The 10,266-nt window shown below is 41.9% G+C and overlaps 1 long non-coding RNA gene across 1 annotated transcript; it reads left to right on the top strand.

Moving 5' to 3' along the window:
* Window positions 1–3,864: 3,864 nt before the first annotated feature.
* Window positions 3,865–8,714, top strand: LOC132013609 (uncharacterized). The gene is made up of 3 exons (XR_009403043.1): window positions 3,865–3,955; window positions 4,561–4,632; window positions 6,704–8,714. It is a non-coding gene; the product is annotated as an uncharacterized LOC132013609 (long non-coding RNA).
* The last annotated feature ends 1,552 nt before the right edge of the window (window positions 8,715–10,266 follow it).

A 10,266-nucleotide genomic window follows, 5' to 3' on the forward strand; every position in this document is an offset into this window, starting at 1 on the left:
ATAAGGTTCCCTGCTCAGCAGGGAGCCTGCTTCTCCTTCTGACTTCTCTCCTCTCATAATTCTCTCCCATTCTTGCTCTCTCTCTCAAATAAATAAATAAAATCTTAAAAATAAATAAATAAACAAATGTGCAACATTTTTTATTCTGGGTCAGATTTTTATCATAGAAAAGATCTGTAGGAACTGGAAAGCTAGGGAGAATGGTAATCCTGACCAGCTTGTAGAGGAAAGGAGCATCATAGGCACGAGATGAAAATAGAGGTTTGAGTGATCTTGGAGCACTCCATGCCTGATATCAGATGTTTGGGGAGCCACCTTCTTGGACAGAAGCAGAAAACACACGGGCATATTTTACTTCTAGTATCTGCATTATATCTATCTATCTATCAATATGTTTTTAAAGAGCTGACAGTTTTCTACCCAGTCTCAAACTCCCATCCCTATTTTTTCCAAAACTACCAGGACAGGACATTCATTTGGTTCAAAATTCGCCAGGATTCTGGCAGTCAGGAAACAACTAATGGTCCTGGGTTCATTCTTGATCATATCCATTAGAAGCGTGAGCCTCAAAATATGGTTCATGACTAGGGGAAGTATGTGTCTTGGTTTGTTCAGGACAGTTCTAGTTCATATGCCATTTTAGGGTCACCCTGTTGATCACACATTGGTGGAGTGTTCCCATGAAGGACTGTAACTGCTTTAAAATACAACTTCTTTCCTCCATTTTTAAAGGCAAATAGCTCTCAATTTTAATTCTAAATTGCCAGAGATTCTGTCTTCATTAACTTGGAGTCATAATAAAAAAATTTTTTTTCAGTGATTCTAACGTGTAGCCATCATTGAAAATGACCACAGGAAGAAGTCCGGTTGCAAGCAACAATTAAGAACATGGATACGTTCTTCCTCTGTGCATGTGCACGGATATAGTTGAGAGTCAATTTGGGGCAAGTATGCCTTGCAATTATGTTGTCTTGATACGATCATGGCCCTTTGCTTTTTATTCATAAATTATTGTTATGTTAGCTCCAATATTAGGAAGTGAGTTTATCATCTTTACTTTGATTAATCCTACAATGCCTCTGTAATACTGACTTAGAACTGTAATTTTGGCCTCAGATTTCCCAATAACCAGACTATAAGACTGGCAGGCATTGATAGCAATATACCTTAAGATAGACATGAAGCAGATTTTAGATGAAGTGATTTAGTTAATCAACATTTATTGAGCACATATGACATTCCAATCGCTTTATTAAATATTAAGATAAAGAGATGAATGAGACCTGGTTCTACAAATTAGTGGGAAAGGATGGATATGTGAACAAATCAGTGCAGTTAAGTCGTGGCAGCCTTTCCTAGAGGCGGCGTGGTACTGAGGGAATAGGCAGAGGGGAAAGAATTCTGGGCAGAGGAAGCGTGTGAGCAGGCACTGAGGCCAGATATGAGGTGATCTGGAGATATTACAGGATATTAAATATGCTGTTTATTCACTATTGTTGCTACAGGCTTAGCAAGTCATATATTTATTTCTATAACTTATTTTGTATGTGCATCATGTTTGTTTACTGTCAGGAATGTCTGTTCTCCTTTTGTATGCTTTTTAAAGAATTTAATTGTTTCTCCTTTCAGGACTTTAAGAACTAATGTAAAAATGTAGAAAAAGCACATCAACAGAAAAAAAGAAAGAAAGATAAAAGCACTACAATTTCCCCACATAGAGATTGCAAAGGTTTTATTCTACAGTCTTACTGCAGCTTCTACACTGCAGCTTCTATCATAGTGTGGTCTTGTGCACATCCATGTTTTGTTTACAATAATGTATTTTTTTTTAAAGATTTTATTTATTTATTTGACAGAGAGAGAGACCACAAGTAGGCAGAGCAGTGGGCAGAGAGACAGGGGAAAGCAGGCTCCTTGCTTAGCAGGGAGCCTGACATGGGGCTCGATCCCGGAACACCGAGACCATGACCCGAGCGGAAGGCAGAGGCTTTACCACTGAGTCATCCAGGCACCCCTGTAATAATGTATCTTGAACGTTTTTCTGGACTATTAAGATTATGAGACTGCTTTGGCTCTATTTTTTCTTATATAAGCAAAGCATGTTCATTGCCAAAAAATGAGAAAAACACAGGTAACTATAAACAAAGCAATAAAAATTCCCTTAGATTTTGTGACCCAGAAATAATCAACATTTTGGGGTTCATTTTTAAATATATTTTGCTGCATATAAGCTTCTTATTAATTGCTTTAAACATGGTTTATATGAATATTCCACAAGCGTATTCATTTCCTAGGAAGCTACTGTTTGATAATAGTCCCCCATTAATGAAAAAAATAACCAATTGAGCATCTTTTATGTTTTTATTAACTCTGTGGGGTTTTTGCATTTCTCGTCATACTTTCTCCTCACAAAATCATGGGCTTTCTTTTGCAGATGTGGAAACTGAAACCCAGCAAAGGTCAGTGGTTTCTCTAGGGTCTCAGGGCCCCCAAATAACAACTAGAATTCAAACCCAGGTCTTTGGTTACCCAAAGGCCATGCCCTTTTCAAGGAGATGACAAAGGTAAAAGCAGAAGAGTTGGGGATACAGAGAGGGCTCTCTCTCCCTAAGGGCTCCTTGCCTCCCTTCCCTACCAGACAGGAGAACCAGCTGGGTCCTGGTCGTCCGTCCTTGCGGTTTCTTGGGAGTCTCTAGTTCCTTCACTTCTATGCATACGTAAGCTTTGGGCAACAGCGTGCGTTTGGCATCTGCTTTGGAAACATGCCTGCAGCTAAAAGCAGAAAGGACATCTGTCGTGAAAGGTTCCCACAGGTAAGAGTTTTGCTGCAGCTGTCCACAAAATAAATACAAACGGAGAAAAAGGACCTTGCCCTTTGTTTTCGGTCCCTCCGGGGAGGAGCTGCCTTTCGCGCTCCCCCCGAGGCACGGAACGCCCTCCAACATGGCAGCCGCAGCAAGGCAGCTGCTCTCTGCGCTGGGAAAGGAAGCCTGGGTCCGCAGCCAGCCCGGGAGGCTCCCGGCGGGTCCTCTTTTGGAAAGCCTGTCCAAAAGAGCCTCCCTTCACTCAGCTCTTTGATTTGGGATCACCAAATCAAAATCATCATCATCAAAATCATCATCCGAAAGGCCCCTAAGGCTAACCCACTCTCCCAGATTTCCTTCCCGTTCTTCGCTTTGCCTAGATCTGTGATGTTCCCTTAGAAACAAAGCCACACTGAGAGTGTTCAGTGTCAGACTTTTAGGTGGAAATCATGCTGTGTAGAGGGCAAAGGAGAGGGAGAGAAAAGGAGCCAACATTTTTTAACCACGGAAGGACTTGGATACTTCCACGTGGGTCATCTCATCTAATCTCCACAATATCCCCAAAGGATAGGGGTTGTTGGCCCGGTTTACAGACAAAGAAACTGAGATGCAGACCAATGAGCTTGTGGGAGAGCAGCTATCTGGCAGGCAGAGCAGTGTGTGGCTCAGACCTCTGTGGTTCCAAAGCCTCTTGGTATATATTTATATTGGAAAGCACTCAGAGGACAGTCACAAATATTGAAGAAGCACATTTCTGTTAACCATTTATATGCTTAATGTGACACGAAGGAGAAAAGACAGACGCGAAGACAGCCAAGGGTTTATTGTTCATTTGAGCAGCTCAGCCATGCAGCTTAATGGTTTTTCTGGAATGTTCTTGCAATGGCCACAGAGAGGTGCCCAAGAGCAGAAAGCCTGCTTTCCCAGGCGTTCTAATCTCAGGCACTAAAAACAAACAAGTAAATAAAATCACTGAGTGGCTGTTGTTTCCAGTTGGTATTTGGGCTTTTCTGTGGGCCAGCCGACCTCAGATTCCCGGTAATCAGTGTCACACCAGGAGGCAAGGGCTGGGAGGTGGAGAATTTTAAGGCGATCCCCTACATGTAAAGAAGGCTGCTCAGCATCTGAAAAGTAGCAGGAGTTCCATAAATGTGAGCTTTCCTTTTCTTCTTCTCTCTCTGGTCCTCTCCACCTCCACTTCTACTCTCTCTCACCCTCTTGTCACCTATTGTCTGTTTTCAATGAGTCAAGAAATTTCTTAGGAATCAAATTACAGCAATTTCAGCACAAGAAACCTCCCCTTGCCCCAAACCCAAAAATCAAACTGCCGTTCCCCTGGACCTAAAGAAACAGGGCCCATGTGGGAGCCCAGACAAGGCTCAGGAGCTTGTGTTATAGGGTGAAGAAAAATGAACTGGATTTCCTGAACTCAACTCAGATCCCAGCAGAACAAATCAGCTGTGTGACCAGAGGTATTTTGCCTGGGCCACCCTTAACTCTTCTACAAAGCACCTCCCTCAAGAGATTACTACAAAGATGAGAGGAGAAAATGAGGAAAAGTACAACCAATAGTTCATGTATTTTATACATGTGGATGAACTCTTTATTTAAAACAGAATTTCAAGGCGAAAGCCCTGCATGGGCTTTGTAGGTGGGAAGCAGAGACTTAACCTGCTTAGTAATACTAAAATCTGGGGGTTCTGTGTTTCTCTGAGGGTTGGCACGGGTCACATGAACCTCTTCTGCTCGTTTTCAGGGCCACAGACCAGCCACCCACCTCCCAGAAAAATCCCCTCGTGAGAAAAACTCGTCGTTGGACTGACTGGAGGTAAAGGGTTTAATTTAGTATAAATATGTAGAGCAGGCATGTGTGCATGTGTGTGAGCAGGGAATTTAGGGACCACTTTGCTTCTCTGCTACGTAAATTGTGGAGCATAAACAAATAATTTAACAGAAATGTAGTCAGATCCTCAAAGAACATCATGAAGATTCTGAACCCGTGTGTGAGTGTGTGTGTGTGTGTGCGCGCGCACGTACACACACACGTGTGCGTGAAACAGAGAGTGAAAGAAGATGGTTATTCCAGCATTAAGTTTCCAGAAACAGAAAGCAGAAGGTTGTAGATGACCTGATGATCTTAGGGGGATAGTAAGTTTGGTTGATGCCAATGCCTTTCAAAATGTAGCTGTGTGATAGCTTGACTTGGTGGATTTGATCCATCTTTCTCGTCACAGTGTATTTGGTGGAGCCAAGCTTTCTTTCAAGCATAGAGGGAGACCTGAGGGTCTGATCCATGGGGTTATAGGGTTACTCTCTTAATCAGTGCGGGTGCTCTAGCAGAACACCATGCACTGGGTGGCTTATAAACAGTAGAGATTTATTTTTCATAGTTCAGTAGGCTGGAAAATCCAAGACCGAGATGATAGCCGATTTGTCTGGTGAGAGCCCATTTCCTGTTTCACAGATGGCCCATCATCTGGCTATGTCCTCACACTGGTGGAAGGGGTGAGGAAGCTTTCTGGGGTTTCTTTTATAAGAGCAGGATCCCATTCATGAGGGCTTTAACTTCATGGCCTGATCACCTCCCAAAGACTCCATCTACCTCCTAACGCCATCACATTGGGGGTTAGGATTTCCACATATGATTTGTGACACAAACATTTAGTCTGTGGCACTTACCTCGGAGGACCTGCAGGCCTACAGAAGATGATCTGTTCCTTGGCCGAGCCATGTGTATTCCCAGTTTGGGATCTGCCAACCCCTCTGCCTGCAACGACCCTGGTTCAATAGTTGACTCCTGTCCTCATTCAGGACTCAGATTAATTTCACCTTCTTAGATTGCTCTCTCTGACCACCCATTCTAGAATAGTCCTGTGCAGCATTTGGATTTTGGACTTTGGACATAAATTTATTTTATTTTATTTAGCACATTGACCATTTCCTGACATTTTCTTGGTATTAGTTTCTTGCTCATCTCCCCTTCACTAGAATTTAAGCTCAATCTGATCAGCAATTTTGTCCATTTTTCGGTCTCTATCATTAGCTCCTGGAATTGTGTCCTGCAATACTAGGAACTCAACAAATATTTGCAGAATGTTGAAAAAGTGTTTGTATTCTTGTACCGTAAAGTTCAAAGCAACTCTAGACTTAACTTTTAAAGAGGAAATGGCTGCTTTTAAACAAAACAAAACAGAACCAAAAAAAAAAAAAAAAAACAGCACCTTAAGAAAAGAGTATGCTTAAAAATGATGGTTTGTGTTTTACATTTTTGCAAACGTGACATAATTAAAGTGTTCCACTCTCCTCTGAGACCTCTGACAGCAAAATTAGCAGGAAGGAGAATAGTACACAATAGAAAGCAAAGATTAGCATTAAAATGTCTGTCTCATGCAAATTGCACAATCCAGTTTTGATTCACGGTGAAAACAACCTTTTTTTTCAGGAGGGTTTGAATTGATAGATGTCAGTTTAACTGCTTAGGAAACACAAAGCTTTAACTTTGGGTATAAGAATTTGTTTATGCAATATGTATTTACTGAAGACTTCCAAAAGATGTCTGCTGCACTAGGCACTGGGTGACAATGATAAACAAGAATAAGTCCTCCCTCATTTTCTGAAGGTAGTGGAGCTGAGCAAAAGGCCAGTACAGCACAGTGTGATAAATGGAATAAAATAGGGCTGTCATACAAGCCCAGGGGGTGGTACCAGGGGCTTCATCAAAAATTTGGCTATGAAACGAAGTTGAGGAAAATATAACTGTCTTTGAAGATATGCCTAAACAGTAATAAAAGCTGACAGATAAATAAGAAACACACAGGAATCAAATTTAACAACAGCAGATGTGACATGTCATCAGTCAAGCGTTTACTGAGTGTCTTGTGTTCCATGAACTCTGTCAGGTGCTGTGACTCAAGAAGTTCAACGTTGACCATCCTGCTATGTCTGTGAAGCCATCCCACAGAAGCCTGATGTGCTTTCTGCTTTCAGGAATCCTAGAAAAAGGAGCTTTGGCACTCATGGAAACAATCTTATTGCTTTATTTTATTCCACTAGCCTGCCAACATGGTGACCAGACCCTCCAAGGAGGTTGAAATGGGTAGGGCAAGTCTGTCAGATAATTCAAAAGGCCATCTCTAGGAACTTTCTCCAAATCCTTTGGGAAATGATGTGCCCTCAGTCCTTCCTAGTGCAGAAGGTATCCTCCCTTTGCAAAAGCTCTTCATTTCTCTCTCTTTTTGTGGGCAACTTTTGGATAGGGTCCAAGTCCTACTGAGATGGGTGAGATATCTTGATTTATGACAGTAGAGAAGTAGGCTTTCAGTTAGTTTTTGAGTAAAAACATTTTCTAACTCCAAAATAAATTGTGACAGGAAATGCAGTCCATGCCAAACGCCCTGTGTCGTGTCTAGTTAAAGCACCGAATTTAAAGAGAATGTTAATAGCATTTGCTCACAAAGAAATTTCCTACTTCCTTGCGTAGGAAGCCCTGATATTGAATTCTCCAAAATGCTGACCCTCTTCTTGGTTTCTTTGCTCAAATTTGGCTTATTCCTCGATTTTTCCTTCCTGTCAGCATGGTTTTGGTCAAAGTAATTTCGGGGGTGGGGGGTAATATAGTCAGAATTAGATGCTGCAGTTGACATGCCTTCCTGCCATGGCCTTTCTGACTGGTATTTGAGACCATGAAGAGGGTGGCCACTGCAGCTCTTTCTAGCAGTGCCTTAAGGGAGAGGGTGGTGGGAACAAGGCCACCAGAGCCACTGAGGAGTAGGGATTGGGGAACCAGACTGCTACTTAGACGATCCCAGGTGGTGTGGACATCCAGCAGCAAGGACACCCTTCCCTGTCTTAGTAGTTCTTGGAGACTTGTGATCATCAATTTACCAAAAGACAGAACTTCAAGTTCCTGAGTTAACAGTCCCAGAGCTGAAAACCAGTGCTTCTTTCATATGTACTTACAGGCAGACAGCATTAAGTAAGCCTTACCCCAACAAGCATAAAATATCAATGGATTCAGGAAGGGTTTAAATATAGTGCCTAACCTTATTAAGAAGAGATTGGAAATATTTGGGCCATGTCGTCAAAGCTTTTAAATCAATATTATGGGAAGCAACTCCCACAAATCTTGCCAAAGACAGATATATGGGTTGGCATTTTGACATGAAGGGGCATTGGAGAATGCACTTATGTCTGAAGGGTCCCAGATTATTAATTCTTTTTTTTTTTTTTTAGTTTGAGTGAATTATTATACTTATTTAAATAGAGAGTTGAAGACAGTAAAGGACCACCCCTTTCCCTTCCACATACCTTCATTCTACAACCACCATTACTACCACAACCAAGGATAGCTAACATTACTATGGATGGGGCACCTGGAAGTCTACTTACAGGCAAAATCTCATGTAATCATTACTGTAAGGACCTCTTTAGCGAGAGGCTTTCATTAAAGTTAAACTGTCCCTGCTCCCCTTCCCCCCAGGGGATTTACTTAAAAACAAGTCCCGGAAACCAGCTCCAGGTAACAAAGCCCAGATACTAGGGTGGGTCAGGGCAGGTGGAGACATCCATCAGTAGCAGGATGCATACTGTCTCCCTAGTTACCAAGGAGTATGGGCCCCTCCTTTTGGGCATCTTTTTGGCGCCAGTTCTGACCAAGGTGATAGGCTGGTTCAAATGTCTACTAGGGTAAATTGTAATTCAATTGGTCACCTAGCATGTCTGTGCAGCTTTCTCTGTGTGTTACAATCTCATTGACCACCTGTACGTAGCCAGGCCTGACCACATGGCCTTTGCCCTTAAAAGCTAGTCTGTGAAACAGAGAAGGGTCGCCCTCTCTTGTAGGAGGTGCGTCCCAAACGTTCAGTTAAATTCTTGATGCTTGGCGCGAAATAAAGCTTTGCTTGACCTTCACTTTGTATCAGTCTCACTCCTTTAATCACGGACCCATTATTGGGGCATAACAATTACAAAAACCAAACCAAAACAAAACTAAAAAACTCTGAAGAAAATACCAACACTTTCCTTTTACAGATGGTTAAAGTTAAGATTTCTCAAGGTTATATAACTGACCATGGTCCAACAGCTCATAAATCATAGCGTGAGCTCTAAAAGGCTTTGTGATTTCAAACACCTTGCTCTATGACATTACACTTCCTCTCCTTAATGAAAAGTAGCTGTGAAAAGTGGGATCTCCCATTTTCTTTCGGACCAGTGTTTCCCAGGCCTTGGTTTGACCTCTGGTAGGGATAGTGTATTTCCAGATTTCTCTATTCCGTGAACAGACCCCTCTCACATATGTCTTATGGCCTTTCTCTTAAGATGTAAACCCAGGCACAAAACAAATGCCACTAAAGAAATACCAAACCAAAATAGAATCTTTGATGTTGCCCTTAAAAATTTTTTCTGGAAAATGATAAATTACACTGCTTAGTGAAATGCAAAATTTCCTCTTCTTCAGTTATTTGCTTATGTGATCCATTCTTCTCTATTCTGGTCCTCTCTGTACAGCCTAATAAGATTTACTTGAAACCTTGCAGTTTTGCCACTTTCTTTTTGCTTATTTCTTAGGAACATCTGGCAGCAATTTATACTCTGCCTGTGAGCTTATGGACCACACTTCACAGTGGCGTCCTCAAGAGCCAGTAGTCGGTCTTGACATGGACTCGACTTTTTTTATCCCCCTAATTTGTTCATGAACTCAGTTTTCTGCTGGCCTCTGTCTCTTTCTGCCAACATTATCTGCATTGAGGTTTACCAGATGCTTCCACTGAGTTTTGTTTATTTAGGTTAAGTCGTTAATGTTGTTGGCCCCTCTGTTTCTCTACTTGACTGTGATTCTGTGGAAGGGACTAGTTCTTAGTCAGCTTTGTGGCTCTGGTAACTGGTGTAGGCCTGACATGGTAGGTGTGGGTGTGCCATGAAACTTAGGAGGGAAGAGTGGAAGGGAGAAAGGAAGAGAGCAAGGTAGGGAGGAAGATGGCATGTTATTATTATTCCTATTATTTTTAGGGTTTGTTTTCATACAGCATGATATCTGGCAAAGGAAGCTGAAGCAGAGAGAGAGAACAGAGAGGAGGGAGATGGATTCTTCCACCTGACCTCTTGGACTTTTTGAAAGAAGTGATTCAGTAGGAAGGTAAGAGGTCTGACTAAAAGCAGATTATTGGGGTTCAAACCCCAACTCTACTGTTCACTGCTTAGAGCTTAGGCAAGTATTTTAACCTCTCTTTTCCTCAGTTCTCTCATCTATAAGTGGGGGAAAATGGAAGTGTACCTTTTTCAAGAGGGTTTGATGGGAAGCAATGAGTTAACATATATGAAGTCCCAGGCAAATTGCCTGCACATAGGAAGGACCATTTTACTATTGTTATGAGAGAGCTTTGAGCAGCGAAAATTTTGGGACTTCCCTGTAGAAAAAATGTTTATAATATTTTATTGATCATTTATAATACTTATTGGGTAC

This window comes from Mustela nigripes, chromosome 1, assembly GCF_022355385.1.
Source record: "Mustela nigripes isolate SB6536 chromosome 1, MUSNIG.SB6536, whole genome shotgun sequence".
NCBI lineage: Eukaryota > Metazoa > Chordata > Mammalia > Carnivora > Mustelidae > Mustela > Mustela nigripes.